Genomic DNA, 15,007 nt, shown 5'->3' with positions numbered 1-15,007 from the left:
CCATCGATGTTGAACCTTAATGGACGGTCGCCATGAGTTCCCTCAATAATATGAGCCAAAATCATGGAAGTTCCACGTAGTTCACATCACCATGTTAATGGATGTCACAGCTTCCGGTGTCCAGGGCCCCCCAATAATATGAGCCGAGCCCCGAGCATGGGTAGCATTCATCATGCACCCATTGTCGATGGAAGACATGAAAATTATAGACACCTTTATAATTCCCCTTTTCGGGCTTGATATAAATTTTGAATTTTATTCAAAATGAGGGTTTTTAATTTTGAAAAGTCTCATCATTAATTTTGTTTAAAAGCTCACCATGTTTGATCGTATGTTTTCCGGATTCATGCAACTTTATTATTATCATAATAATAATGCACATACTCATTATTTATAACATATAATGCATATATTATAAACAGTAAACAAAATAATGATGATCAATCGCCCCAAAACTAATGGCCCGTGTGAGCTAAGCATGAGCCTAGGTCCAATCATAGGGAAATGCATGGGATGCAAATAGAACTTTTACATAAGCTTCCAATATTTACATGTCTTCGATCTTCATAATCATCAAGGCCACCATCTTCCAATCTTGATCTTTCATTATACTAATATTTACTAATAAATATACATGGCAAATATGGATACATCTCATGGGGTGGGAACGGGCCATAAACCAACAACACTTTATAAATTGATAATTATTACAATCATTCAACACAAAATATACTTGCATACACCTAGCAAATTGGGCTTGGGCTTTTAATCATCCTTCATGCATAATATATCTTGATCCAATCACTAACTGCAACGATTATAAACTAAATCAACAAAGTAAACAAACTCCTTTGTTTACTTTCTAATTAATTTATTTATAACCGAATTTCTTATAAATCACAATTTACTATAAATAATTAAAGTCTAACTTCAATTATTTATTTTATGAGAAAATATGTACAACTTTTGTAAATTTGAACTTAAGGACCCAAAAAAATCAATTTTAACCAAAAATATTTTGGCTCATTTAAATTCACAAATTGTATTAGCCATCTAATTGCCCAACAACTTCAAGGCCCATGACACTTTGATATTCCAAAACATTTTTGGAAACCATAGTCGTCATCGCCGTCGCCGGATTCCGGCCAACTTACAAAAAAAATAATTTTTTTTAAATTTTTCAAAGGGGCTGTTCGGGCAGGCCCTTGGGCTGCCCTTGCTGCCTGTTTCGAGCAACACCTCGAGCAGCCCAAACTGCCTGAAATGGGCAGCAACTTGCAGCCCAAAACCGCCCCAAAAAACGGCATTCGATTTGTAGTTTTGATTGTCTCATGCGGTTAGAAATTGATCTCAATATAATATAATGTATATGCTACACAAAATAGTAACCATAGCTCTTGATACCACTTGAAAGGGGATTGTTTAAGGTGCTTGCTTGCGCAACAGAAGTTTCAAAAATATTTTCATACAAGAACCATGCACCCTAAACACTATAGTGTGTAGCAAATATAATAAAACACAAAATGACATTCATAGGGTGTTTTAGAAATTCGTATCTATCAATCTCTTAAGATTGATTATGGCTCCAACTAAGATGTAAACACCTTAGCTCTTGAATGGTAGACTATTCTACAAGCTTCCAATGAGCACACCTTGCTCAAAAATTAAGCCCACCACAAACAAGCTAAAACCACCTCACACTTGCACTAGAAAATGTAAGCCATTTTTTTAGAAGAGTATGCTTTCAATCAACAATTGATGAAGCTAAAATTGGAGAGTATTGCCTCAAAAATTTCGGCCAAGTTGTTTATGGAGAGAGGGAGGAGTGTTTTCCTTGGTGTATGGAAAAGTAAAAGTGAGCATGTGCATGCCATGCCTTGGATGTTGAAAAAGTAGCCTCCAACCCTTCACCTCTCAAGCATGCAATTCTATTTGAGCTTGTAACAATTACAAGGCCCATGGACTTTTATTTAAATGTCTCAAACACTTTTGAGACCATTTAACATTTACTTGATTTTACTCAAGCCCACTAGTTTAATAATTATTTCTAATTGGGCTCTACAAGACCGAATGTTATTTAATTAATCCAACACTTGAAATAATTTGATTATTTTGGACATTACTAGGCCCACTAGTGTTTAATTAATTCAACACTTGTATTAATTTAATTTAGTCCATAATAATGTTTATGAAAATCACAATTTTCAAATACATTATTTGTTTGACCAACTTTTAATTTAGGAACACTTCCATAAATTAAAAGTTACATTCTCCTTATAGAAGTCATACTTCTATTTTTCTTTGGCTTATAAACTCCTTTATAAACCGTTCAACACATTGAACTATTTTCACTTCTCAACGAGATCTAGAAAGTTATCACTTGTGTGGCCCTCAATAGTTCATTGATACAACTAGCCGTGGGTTCACTTCTCTATGTGATTCGGGACTAAACATGTCCTTATATGAGCATACTCCAATTGCTCCATTCTTACTTATCAACTCCTTGATAATAAGAACGTCAGAACTCAAGTCTGGTAGTACCAACCAATCATGTTAAACTCCTAGCAGCATCGCTTACATGATTCCCTAGGTATAAAATGATAGTGCCTGCAAGAACCATTCAATTATGGTTAGCGTACAGTACGGTCCCTTCAACTCATATATCTCGACCGATTCGACAACTATTGGTATATCGAGAGCTGTCAAAGAATTGATACCATGTGTCATGTCGTAGTTGCATCGATGGTGTAATCTATGAAATCCATTTCATAATACCATCATACTTTGATCAGAGATTTCATACTACATATACATGAGATCACATAGGATATCCATACCCGAAGTTAAGCGGTGAATCCCCGACTACAATGCATTGACTCCTATATGTTTCGACAAAACACCCAACCTTGCCACTTGATGACCCCATGAGAGTCGATAAATAAGTCAAAGTGCAATGCTAGCACATAGAGTCTCAATGTTGTCCCGGGTCATAAGGACTAATGGTGTACAACCATAAACTAGGATATTTCCACTCGATAAGTGAGAACCACTTGGAAAGTCCTATATGGAGGATTGTTCAGTGCACTCTACAAGGAGCACCTATCTGCATGTTCGGACATCACAATGTCCCCTACCAATGAAACATGGTACTCACATCGCAGATACTAGTCTCAAACTCGAGCGGCCTATATCCTTCTTAGCGGCGGCTGAATTGACTAGGAACTGTTTAGAATATATAGTATTGCAAATATGAGTTTCATGATACTAATCATATGAGCATCTCATATTCTTTCTACTTTTTTTATATTCAAGGACTTTATCTATGCAACTAGCATGGATATACAGATAAAGATGTGCCAAAACAATAATTTCAAATATTATTAAAATAAAGATTGTTTATACATAGAGTTTCATTGTGAACACTCGACCAACACTTGGCTCGACGGATACCTACTCTAACATAGGGTTGGTCCAGAGGGTGAGGGTGAGGGTGGTGGCCTGGGCGAGGAGCCCTAGTGGAGTTAGGAGTCTTGGGCGCAAGGACGTAGGGCTACGCGCAGCTTCTTGTTACGTGCAGGAGGATTGCAGCGGGTTAGGGGCTGTTTCATGGGGTAATGGCTGGTCAGTAAGATTCATAGGTGGTCTGGGAAGGGGCTGGCTTGGGTGCGGCTCGAGGGAAACGAGAGATGGCTCCATGGGTAATGCTAGGGTTCGATTTTAGGGTTTTCTATGGCTAAAGGGTTCGAACGTGGTTCAGAGGGGCGAATCATGGTTCATGAGGGTAATTTAGGTATAAAATGTCTATGTTTAAAATTTGAAAATTTTATATTAAAATTTTAATTAATTCGGGAATTAAACACTCTACGAATTAATAATTAAGAAATAAATAGAAAACCTCGAGTTTAAGCTAAATAAAAATATGAGAAATTTAATTTAATCTTAAATAATTATTTAGGATGGTCTAGAGTCAATGAAAGCAAGAAAAAGTCAAAACCGAGAAATTTTATGTATAGGGGTAAAACGGTCATTTTACACCTGAAAAATAGTAAACCTTATGGCCATGCCCGGAATGCTGTAATATATGATAAAATGATTATTTTAAGTTTTTATGGAATTTTATGATAAAATGTTAAAGTTAATAGATATGTTGCATACTTGATTTTAAAAGAAAAATGATATTTTGATGTATGATTTTTATAAGTGATGAAAATACGAAACGTTGGAAGAGGTGAAGTAATTGTGACTATTATGATGATATGATGATATGAATGGGGATATCGTGAGGGAGAAGGCTCCAGAGAGAGCCCATTTATGGGACAAGACCCCAGAGGGAGCCCGACGATTGTATTTCCATATGATGACGAGTGAGAGTGTTGCTGATGTCCACAACCCCCAATACCGTGGTTACATCTAGATGGATTCATCGACCCTATGATGAAACGAAAGTCGCAATTAACGATCCGAATTCAATAAAAGAAAAAATTATATGTTTATGATGAAATGAAAAGGAATATGTTTATGATGATATGAAAAATATTCAAGTGTATGCATGATTATGAAATTTTATTTTAAGTAAAAGTATTTTCACTGTTTCATGTGACTGTATACGTATTACTTGCTATTATGATTATTGTTTGTTGATTCAATAGGCTCACTAGGTGTGATCGATGCAGGTGAGCATGATATTGATGTTAATGGAGGTTTTGATGGTTGATCTTGCTGGACTGAAGGTGCACATAACCCGAGGACCAGTGCTAGTTTTCCGCATTTATGATTTAAAGTTATGTTAAAGATTTTTACGACTTTTATTATGCTTTTGAGTGGTTTTTGAGAGGGTGTTAGAGTTAGCTTTATCTTGAAATATTGCTAAGTTAGGATTGACAAACGTTTGACGATTTTATGTTATGAATTATTTTCTTTGGATTTTCAAATATAGTTGGATGTTTTATTTTTAAAATATTGCAAAGTTATTTTTAAATATATATATATAATATATATATATATGTATTAGTGCATTCGGCTGAGACTAGGTAGAAAAAAATTAGTAATTTTAAAGCAAAACGAGTAGTGGACGTTTCAGTTGGTATAAGAGCAATGTTCCTGCAAAGGGTTGTGCCACCGTCAGTGCCGGGAAGCTCAGTCATCAAACCTCAAATTTTTAAGTTGATATGATTTATATGATTTTATGCTTAGTACCTGCATGATAGCATGGTTTATATGTATAAGATGCATGTTATTGCAATTTGATGATATTCATGTTTAAAGCTTAAGGCTAAATGAAATTTAGATGCTGCATGATTAGAAACCTTAGATTTAAATGCATGTTGGTTACGTTAGAATTTAGAAAACGTTCAGATATAATGCTTCCTAGACGTGCACCTATTACTGATGGGCAAGCTGAGAATACTGAGGACCATCAAGAGAATGCACCCCCGCCTTATAATGGGGATGCTGCTATCCGCGCACTTGAGGGCGTGACACGTTTTTTCGAGCAGTAGTTTCAGCATGCTCCTAGACCACAACATGATATTTATGATCAGTTTCAGAGGCTCAGTCCAGGGGAGTTTTCTGGCACTTACGACCCTTTTGCTGCTGAGGGTTGGATTCGATCTCTCGAGATTTTGTTATTTGAATATGGGATATGCTGATAGAGTTAGGTGTGCCACTTACATGTTTAGAGATGATGCTTCCCTTTGGCGAGAAGGTGTGGAGCATGGGATTGACTTGGCTACAGCTTACATGGGTTCGCTTCAAGGAAATTTTCTATGAGAAGTACTTCACTGCTGATGTGCGAGGGCGATTGAAGAGGGTGTTTATGAGTCTCCGTCAGGGGGAGACGACTGTGGCTGAATTTGTGAGGAAGTTTGAGAGGGGCTGTTACTTTGTGCCCCTCATTGCTAGAGACGATGCTGAGAAAATGAGTCACTTTATGGATGGCCTTCGACCTACCATCCGTAGGGATGTGATGATGATGCGACCGATGGACTATGCTGCTTGCCACTATTTATGCATTTCAAGCCGAGTAAGCATTGAAAGATATTGATTTTGAAGTACAGCGCAAAAGGTAGCAACACCAGCAGAACTCACAGCCGAATAAGAAGTCATATATGGGACCTCCTAGACCTCAAGGGCCGCAAAAGCCCCAATGTCAAGTAAAGAAACAAGGACCACCAAAGCCACCACAACCTCGAGCACCAAAACCTGCTGAGAGGCCCCCATGCAAGGAGTGCAATCGCCCACATCTGAGCAAGTGCATCTAGGGGACATACAAATGCTTTATATGCAAGGAGGAAGGGCATAAGGCTGCCGATTGCCCGAAGAAGAGAGGACCTATGGTGGGTAGAGCTTATGTTATGCATGCCGAAGAAGCTGAGGAGGAGCCAGACACGACTCTTATAACCGGTAACCTAGTTATTTAATATTTTATATGTTTTTATTGCAGGAAATGTTAAATTGGATTTGAGAATTGAATTTGGGATCAAGAATAACCTAGTAGAAAATAAGTTGCATGTTCTACCTTAGTTGGAATTAAGAGATGACAATTGGAAACTATATAATTTGGACTTGAATTATGGGCCTTAATTGTGTAAGGAAGGTAATTAATTCCAAATGAAAGTTTTATGGACAAAAAAAACGGAGACAAATCATAACTTTGGGCATGTTAGAGCATTTTCTAAAATTGGTAGGACTAAATTGCAATTAACCAAAATTTAGGGGCTAAATTTTGATTTCTGAAAGTCTAAGGACCAAATTGTAATTTTCACAAACCTAAGGGACTTAGGGGTAATTTTTGAAAAATGTAAGGACCAAAGTGCAATTTCCGAAATTCAGGGGGCCAAAAAAATAAATATTCAAAAATTTAAAGGGTCAAAATTTCAATATTCGAAAATTTTGGGGGACTAAAATGCAAATTTCGAAAAATAGAAGGTTTAAAATGCAATTTTTTCATGAATTACTAGAGTTCAACGCGTAATCTTCATAAAAAGTTGGGAAAATAATGATACAAATTTCTTAAGCTTCAACACGAATAGATCTAAAAACATTTTCGTCGCAGGGAGGATATTCATTCTAGGTGTAGCTACTTATGCACTGCTGGATTCGGGAGCTACACACTCTTTCATATTTGAAACTTTCGTCAACTGACTGAATATTATTCTTGAGGATATGGGAATGGGTTTCAAAGTTTCTATTCCTTCCGGTAATCAAATGATCACGTCTATTATTGTGAAGAATCTGGAGCTTCGTTTATATAAAGATGTGATTTGGGCAGATCTTATCGTACTCCCTATGAATGAATGACATCATACTTGGTATGGATTGGTTATCAGTGAATGGAGCTTCGATAGATTTTCGTCAGAGATCAGTGACTATTCGACCGCCTAGTGGGGAATCCTTTGTCTTTGAGGCGGCGGGGAACAAGCAAATGCCGCAAATTATCTCTTATATGTGTGCGAGAAACTTATGAGACGAGGATGCCAAGCCTTTCTAACATGTGTCACTACAGCACATGCTTATATCAATCAGAAGTTAGAGGATGTTGATATTGTCAGAGACTTTCCTAGTGTCTTTACTGAGGATGTTTCTGGCACTCCACCTGACCGTGAGGTGGAATTTTCTATTGAGTTGATGCCGTGCACTGTACCTATTTCTAATGCACCTTATAGTCTAGCACCCGCTGAAATGAAAGAATTAAAAGATCAAATCTAAGAATTGCTAGACAAGGGTTTTATTCACCCTAGTTATTCTCCGTGGGGTGCGCCGATATTGTTTGTGAAAAAGAAGGATGGTAGTATCCGACTCTGTATTAATTATCGAGAGCTGAATAGAGTCACTATCAAGAATAAGTATCCTCTACTAAGAATTCAAGACTTATTTGATCAATTACAAGGAGCATCGATATTCTCGAATATTGATCTTCGTTCTGGATAGCATAAGTTGAAAGTGAAAGAGTCTGATGTTCATAAGACAACGTTTAGGACTAGATATGGGCATTATGAGTTTATGGTCATGCCATTTGGGTTGACCAATGTGCCGGCGATCTTCATGTATATCATGAATCGCGTATTTCAGCCGTATATAGATCAATTCGTCATAGTCTTCATTGATGATATTTTGATCTATTCAAAGAGTAAAGAGGAGCATAGTCGGCATTTGAAGACAGCACTGCAAGTACTGCAAGATAGGAAGTTGTTTGCTAAGTTCAGCAAGTGTGAGTTTTGGCTTGATAGAGTGACATTCTTAGGCCACATCATTTCTAGTGATGGAGTCGAGGTTGATCCAAGTAAAGTAGAGGCAGTGAGAGAGTGGCCAGTACCGAAGAGCGTAACTGAGATATGTAGTTTCTTGGGACAAGCTGGCTATTACCGAAAGTTTATTCAGGGATTCTCATCTATCGCGGTACCCATGACCGCCTTGACAAATAAGACTACAAAGTTTGTATGGGGATCGGAGTGCCAAGACAGTTTTGACAAGTTGAAGCAAGCTCTGATTTCAGCGCCAGTGTTATCTATGCCATCGGGGCAACGAGAGTATGTTCTGTATGCCGACGCTTCGAAACTTGGTTTGGGTGCAGTTCTGATGCAAAATGACCGAGTTATAGCTTATGCATCGAGACAGTTTAAAGTTCACAAGAAAAATTGCCCCACTCATGATCTTGAGCTTGCAACGGTAGTATTTGAATCGAAGATTTGGAGACATTACATATATGGAGAGAAGTGCAAAATTTTCACCGACCATAAAATTTTGAAATACTTCTTCACCCAAAAAGAGTTGAATATGAGACAATGAATATGGTTTGAATTGGTGAAAGACTACGACTGTGAGATTAGCTACCATCCGAGAAAAGCTAATGTAGTGGCGGATGCATTGAGTCGAAAGGCAGCAGTTATTACTCATTATCACTTCAAATATCACTACAGTCCCAGATACAGCGATTTAAGCTTACAGTATATGCTAGGGGCGAGGCCCCTAATCTTGCCATCTTGACAATACAGTCGACTTTGAGAGATAGAATCCGTGAGGGACAGTCTACTGATGAGCAATTGCAAAAGTGGAGAGTGAGAGATGAGGCCAAGGGCCGGAATTTGTATTCTGAGGTGGATGATATAGTTCATTATCGAGATCGATTATGGGTTCCTAGTGACGACTCTTTGAGGGTGCTCGTTATGAAGGAAGCTCATGACTCGCCATATTCCATTCATCGTGGAAGCACGAAGATGTACAAAGATCTTCTGTTGTTATATTGGTGGCCGGACATGAAGCGTGATATCATGCGATTTGTATCCGAATGTTTGACATGTCAACAAGTAAAAGCAGAGCATTAGAGGCCAGCAGGAAAACTTAAGCCACTTCCTATTCTCGAGTGGAAATGGAAAAATATCACCATGGACTTTGTTGTGGGATTACCGAAGACTATTAAGAGGTTTAATGCTATATGGGCAATAGTGGATCGTCTTACGAAATCAGCGCATTTTCTACCTATCAAGACAACATTCACCATGACACAGTATGCCGATTTGTACATTCGAGAGATAGTTCGTCTGAATGGGATTCCTATATCTATTGTTTCTGACATAGATCGAAGATTTACTTCATCTTTCTGGAAGAGTCTGAATGCAGCGATGGGGACTAAATTGTTATTCAGTACGACATTTCATCCTCAAACCGATGGTCAGTCAGAGAGTTATTCAAATTTTAGAGGATGTACTTCGAGCTTGTGTGATCGATTTCCAAGGAAGTTGAAAATCGAAATTACCTCTAGTGGAGTTTATCTATAATAATATCTATAAATCATCTATAAGTATGGCTCCTTATGATACACTATATGGAAAAAAATGTAGATCACCTATTCATTGAGACGAGGTTGGCAAAAGAAGAGAAATTGGTCCTGACTTTATCGAACAAATAGCCGAGCTAGTAGTCAAAGTCCGAGAGAGGATGAAGACTGCACAAAGCCGACAGAAAAATTATGCCAACAAGCGATGAAGAGAGCTAGAGTTTGCAGTGGGAGACCACGTATTTGTGAAAATAGCACCTATGAAGGGTGTTATGCGATTTGACAAGAAAGGCAAACTTAGCCCAATATTCATATGGTCATTTGAGATTTTGGAGAGAATCGGAACAATAGCCTATAGAGTGGCAGTTGCCACCGATGCTATCTAGAGTACACAATTTGTTTCATATCTCGATGCTGCGAAAGTACATGTCGAACCCTTCACATGTACTAAATCATGAACCTCTGCCATTGACTCCAAATATGACTTATGAGGAAAGACCTATACAAATCCTAGGAAGATAAAAAAGAAGACTCCGAAACAAAGTCATACCAATGATCAAAGTCAAATGGCTAAATCAGGAAGAAGCCACTTGGGAAACCGAGAGAAACATGAGAAGTAACTACCCGGATTTAGTCGGTAAGTTCTAATTTCGAGGACAAAATTTTATTTAAGGGAGGGATGAATTGTAAGGTTCAAAATTAAAATGATGTAATCCAACTGTATTCAAATATAGGGAAAATGGAAAATAGCTAATTAAATGATTTTAATTGCTTAAATTGATTATGTTTGATATGTTTATATGGTTTTAAAGTAGTTTTCTACTTGAATGCATAAAATTGTATTTTTAAAGGTTTTCGAGTTGCTATCGAGGAACGGAGACCGAGGCTGAAAATTGGAAAATATTTTTATTAAATAATTGTTTTAATTATTTAGAATAAGGTCGATGTTTTATTATATTTTTGAAAATAAGGAGTTTTAAGGTGATTTTATATGCCGAGACGTAATTTTAAACGTTATTCGATTTTCATCGAAAATATGAACTTTTTGATAACTCGGCTAATAATTTCACGAAATTTCTTAAACAAAATATTTTTTTATGTACTAATTGTCACGCCCCGAGACCGGGGTTAGTTGACACCGGCGTTGTTTTACAACCACACAATTGAAAACAACAAGCCTCGTAGTATAGTATAAACCAAAAACCAGTTTATTACTCATAATCAATCAAAAGATTGTCTTTACAACGTAGATTCTTAAAATGATAAAAATAATATGCGGAAGCTTTTATAACTTACTAAGCCAAAACTAAAATAAACTTCTTGAATCATCTTATTATCAGCCCCAAAACTGGTCTTGCTCATCCTCTTCGATTTTCTTTTCTGATTTATCTGGGAAGAGTAGAGTAAGGGGTGAGTGATATGGTCGTCACTCAGCCTCAGCAAGTGGGAGCCGTTCAAGCACAATATAACAACATGCATAATTTCGAAAATCACATGACTTGCACTTACAAAACATCATTCATATCACATGCATAACATTTATCAGCACTGAGATTCATCCACTTTCTATGGTTTACTGATATCAGTCCCTAATTTTTACTCCTCTAAGGGGGCGAGGCCGTATAGCGGTTATGTCCCCCACCGCGTAAGTGTACGTCATGGTTGGGATTTCCACCCATATACAGTCGAATCCTCATAGTGCCCAAAACCGTATGACAACCAACACAAGAACGGAGTAGAAGAAGAACGTACTCGACCGTATTTTCAAAAAACGAAATAAATATGCATAAACGAAACTTTAATCTTTAAAACAAGCCCACTTACCTTAGACTGGAAGAAAACGTGAAAAAATCTGAAACTATAGAAGAATCATGCAACCAACCCCTCGAAAACGCAGCAGCACATCTACCGAAAAATCAGCCGTCTTGAAAAATTCACTGCGCCTTATTTCACCGTTGGATCGGACTCAAAATTTTACAGTACGTTCACAAGTACGTTAAATATATTATGAACGGTGAAGATCGGGTTTCGAAGTTGTTAAGGCCTGTTCATACAGAAAAACCGTAGGTATGCTGAATTCCCTCCTAAAATCTGAGCAGTTTTCTTTCAAAGGCTATAAACAAAAAACTAACCGTTGGATTTTGCTGAAATTTGGATATGTTATGCGAAACATACCGAAGCATATTCTGAACAGTGGAGATCAGATTTCAAGCCCCCGAGTGAGAGAAACAAATTTCTGAACTTGAACAGAATTTTGATGACTCGTGCAGAATTTTAGGAGCAAAATTTCAAAAATTTGGGGAGGAACTCGAAAAATTCATGTAAATTCTGAATGAGAGGGTCCTCCTATTTATAAGGGTGATGTAAAAATCCTACCATAATTCGATTGATATTTCTTCTATAATTTCGAGATAATTATTCCATAATTATCGAGATACTTATTCCTTAAATATTAGGATGCTACCTTGTTGAGAAAATCTACCTTGTGTGTAATATTTTCTTCCAAATTTAGTAGATGTCCAGCCTTAATTTATCGTGTATCTTGCACCGAATTTCGATTTCCATGTATTATTTATATTTTCGAATTTATTATAACTCGAAATAAATTCTTATACATGTCTATATCTAATTAATTACGTGTCCAAAAATTTGGGTTCTCACATCCCTCCCTCCTTATTGGAAGTTTCGTCCTCGAAACTTGAGTCGGCTTGACCTTGGAAAAGGTAGGGGTATTGCTTGCACATTTTTTCTTCAAACTCCGAAGTAGTTTTCTCACTCTGTGTGTTTGACCATTGCACCTTGACATAGGGAATGATACATCATCTCGGTACTTGGTCTTTTTATCCACAATATAAATAGAGACATCTTCATATTTCAACTCTTTTCCCATGTTACCTTTGATCATGAGCGGTTCAATTTCCATAACATGGCCTGGGCTCGAGGTGTATTTCCTTAGTTTGGACTTCTGAAATACACTATGGATTCTAGACATATCTGATGGCAATGCTATTCTGTAAGACAACGTGCCTATCTATCCAGAATTTTGAATGGTCCTACGTATCGAGGATTCACTTTTACAGCTTTACTAAATCTAAGGATTCTTGCATTGATGAGACCTTTATATAAGCCTTTTCACTCACTATGAATTCCACTTGTCTTCTTTTAAGATCAGACTAACTCTTTTGCTGGTCCTATGCAGCCTTGAGTATATCTTTGATAATGGCCAATTTTTCCATTGTCGCTTGGAATAGTTCTGGCATGTTATGGATGTCTCCTTTATTTTGTCCCAGTACAGTGGTGATCGACACTTCCGTCCGTAAAGGCTTCAAATGGAGTCATCCCAATATTGACGTGATAATTGTTATTGTAGGCGAATTCTATCAGGGGTATATGTTCACTTCAATTACTACTGAAGTCTATGACACATGCCCTTATCAAACCCTCTAGGATTTGAATCATTCTCTCTGTTTGACCATCATTTTAAGGGCGATAAGCCGTATTAAGAGTGACTTTTGTTCTCATGGCTTCTTGAAAGCTCTACCACAAACGTGACACAAATCTTGGATATCTATCCGACATTATGATTGTTGGCACTCCATGTAGCCGCATAACGTTATCCAAGTATAGAGTAGTCAACTTGTCAATATTATAATTCCTTCGAACAAGTGGAAAGTACGTAGATTTTGTGAGTCTATCTACGATTATCCATATCACGTCTTGACTCTGTATTGACTTTGGAAATTCTACTACGAAATCCATGAAAATATGTTCTCATTTCCATTCTGGAATTCTAACTGTTGCAATAATTCTCCATGTCGCTGATGATCGACTTTCACTTGTTGGCATACTTGTCACTTAAATATAAACTCGACGACATCTATTTTTATTCTGTTTTTCCAGAAACTTTTTTTCAAATCTCTATACATCTTTGTACTGATGGTATAGATCTGGAATGTTGACTTATGCGCCTCTAACATCACTTCTTATCGAAGATTGTCGATGTCTGGCTCACACAATCGTCCTCTCATCCCCAAGATTATGTCTGGGCCCACTTGAAAATCTGACGACTTTATTTCCTTGGCTTGTTCTTTGAACTTCTGTAGTGTCATGTCTCGACTCTGATTTAGCTTGACTGCTTCTAGAAGACATGATTGCGCAGAGAGTGATGCTAGGGTTATCTTACCCATGTTTGACTCAAAGTATTGGCTACCTTATTTGCCTTGCTGGCATGGTAGCTTATTGTCAAGTCACATTCTTTGAGTAACTTTATCCACCGTCCTTGTCCCATTTTTAATTCTTTTTGAATGAACAAATATTCGAGACTTTGTGGCCAGTGAGTGAATACTTCACACTTGGCATCGTAGAGATAGTGTCTCCAAATTTTCAAAGCAAAATCACTGCTGCCAACTAGAGATCGTGAGTAGGGTAGTTTTGCTCATGCGGCTTTAGTTGACTAGCCTGTCTTTCATGAGTACGCCTCTGAGATCTTCCTTTGATACTTCGCTGAAGATGGTAAAATCCTTGTCCTCAGTAGATAATACCAACATTGGTGTAGATGCTAGCTTCTCCTTTAATGTTTGAAAGCTCTTTCACATCTTTATCTTCAGTTGAATTCATAGTTCTTTTGTGCGAGTCTCATTGGTGATACGACTACTGAAGAGAAGCCCTCGACAAATTTCAGCTAATAGCCTAGTAATCCAAAGAAGCTTCTAATTTTGGTTGCATTCTTATGTTTCGGATAATCTAGAATTGCCTCTACTTTCTTAGTTCCACCGATGACCTTATTTTGAATGCTGACATTGGGGTGTCTTCTGCTCTGACCTTTGGCTGATTATAGCTTGACCTCAGGTCGAGTTTGGAGAAGACTGTAGCATCATTTAAGTTGATCGAAAAGATCGTCTATTATTGAAAGAATATATTTATCTTGATTGTGATCTTATAGAGTTCTCTATAATCTATACACAATCTCATACTTTAATAATGCTTCTTTACAAATAGGACTGGGGCTCCCCAAAGAGATGCATTTGGCCTAATCCATTTTTTTTTGTCTAACAACTATTGGAGTTATTATTTTAGCTCCTTGAGTTCATCTGGAGCCATTCGATACAGTTTATTGGAGATTAATGCATCACTAGTACCAATTTTATCTCGAACTCTACTTCTTAGTCCGAGAACATTCCAAGAAGCCTTTCTGGAAAAACGTCTGAAAATTTTCGTATTACTTGAATATCT

This window comes from Primulina tabacum, chromosome 11 (assembly GCF_025594145.1).
Source record: "Primulina tabacum isolate GXHZ01 chromosome 11, ASM2559414v2, whole genome shotgun sequence".
In the NCBI taxonomy this organism is placed as follows: domain Eukaryota; kingdom Viridiplantae; phylum Streptophyta; class Magnoliopsida; order Lamiales; family Gesneriaceae; genus Primulina; species Primulina tabacum.
Note: the sequence above shows the minus strand (reverse complement) of the source record.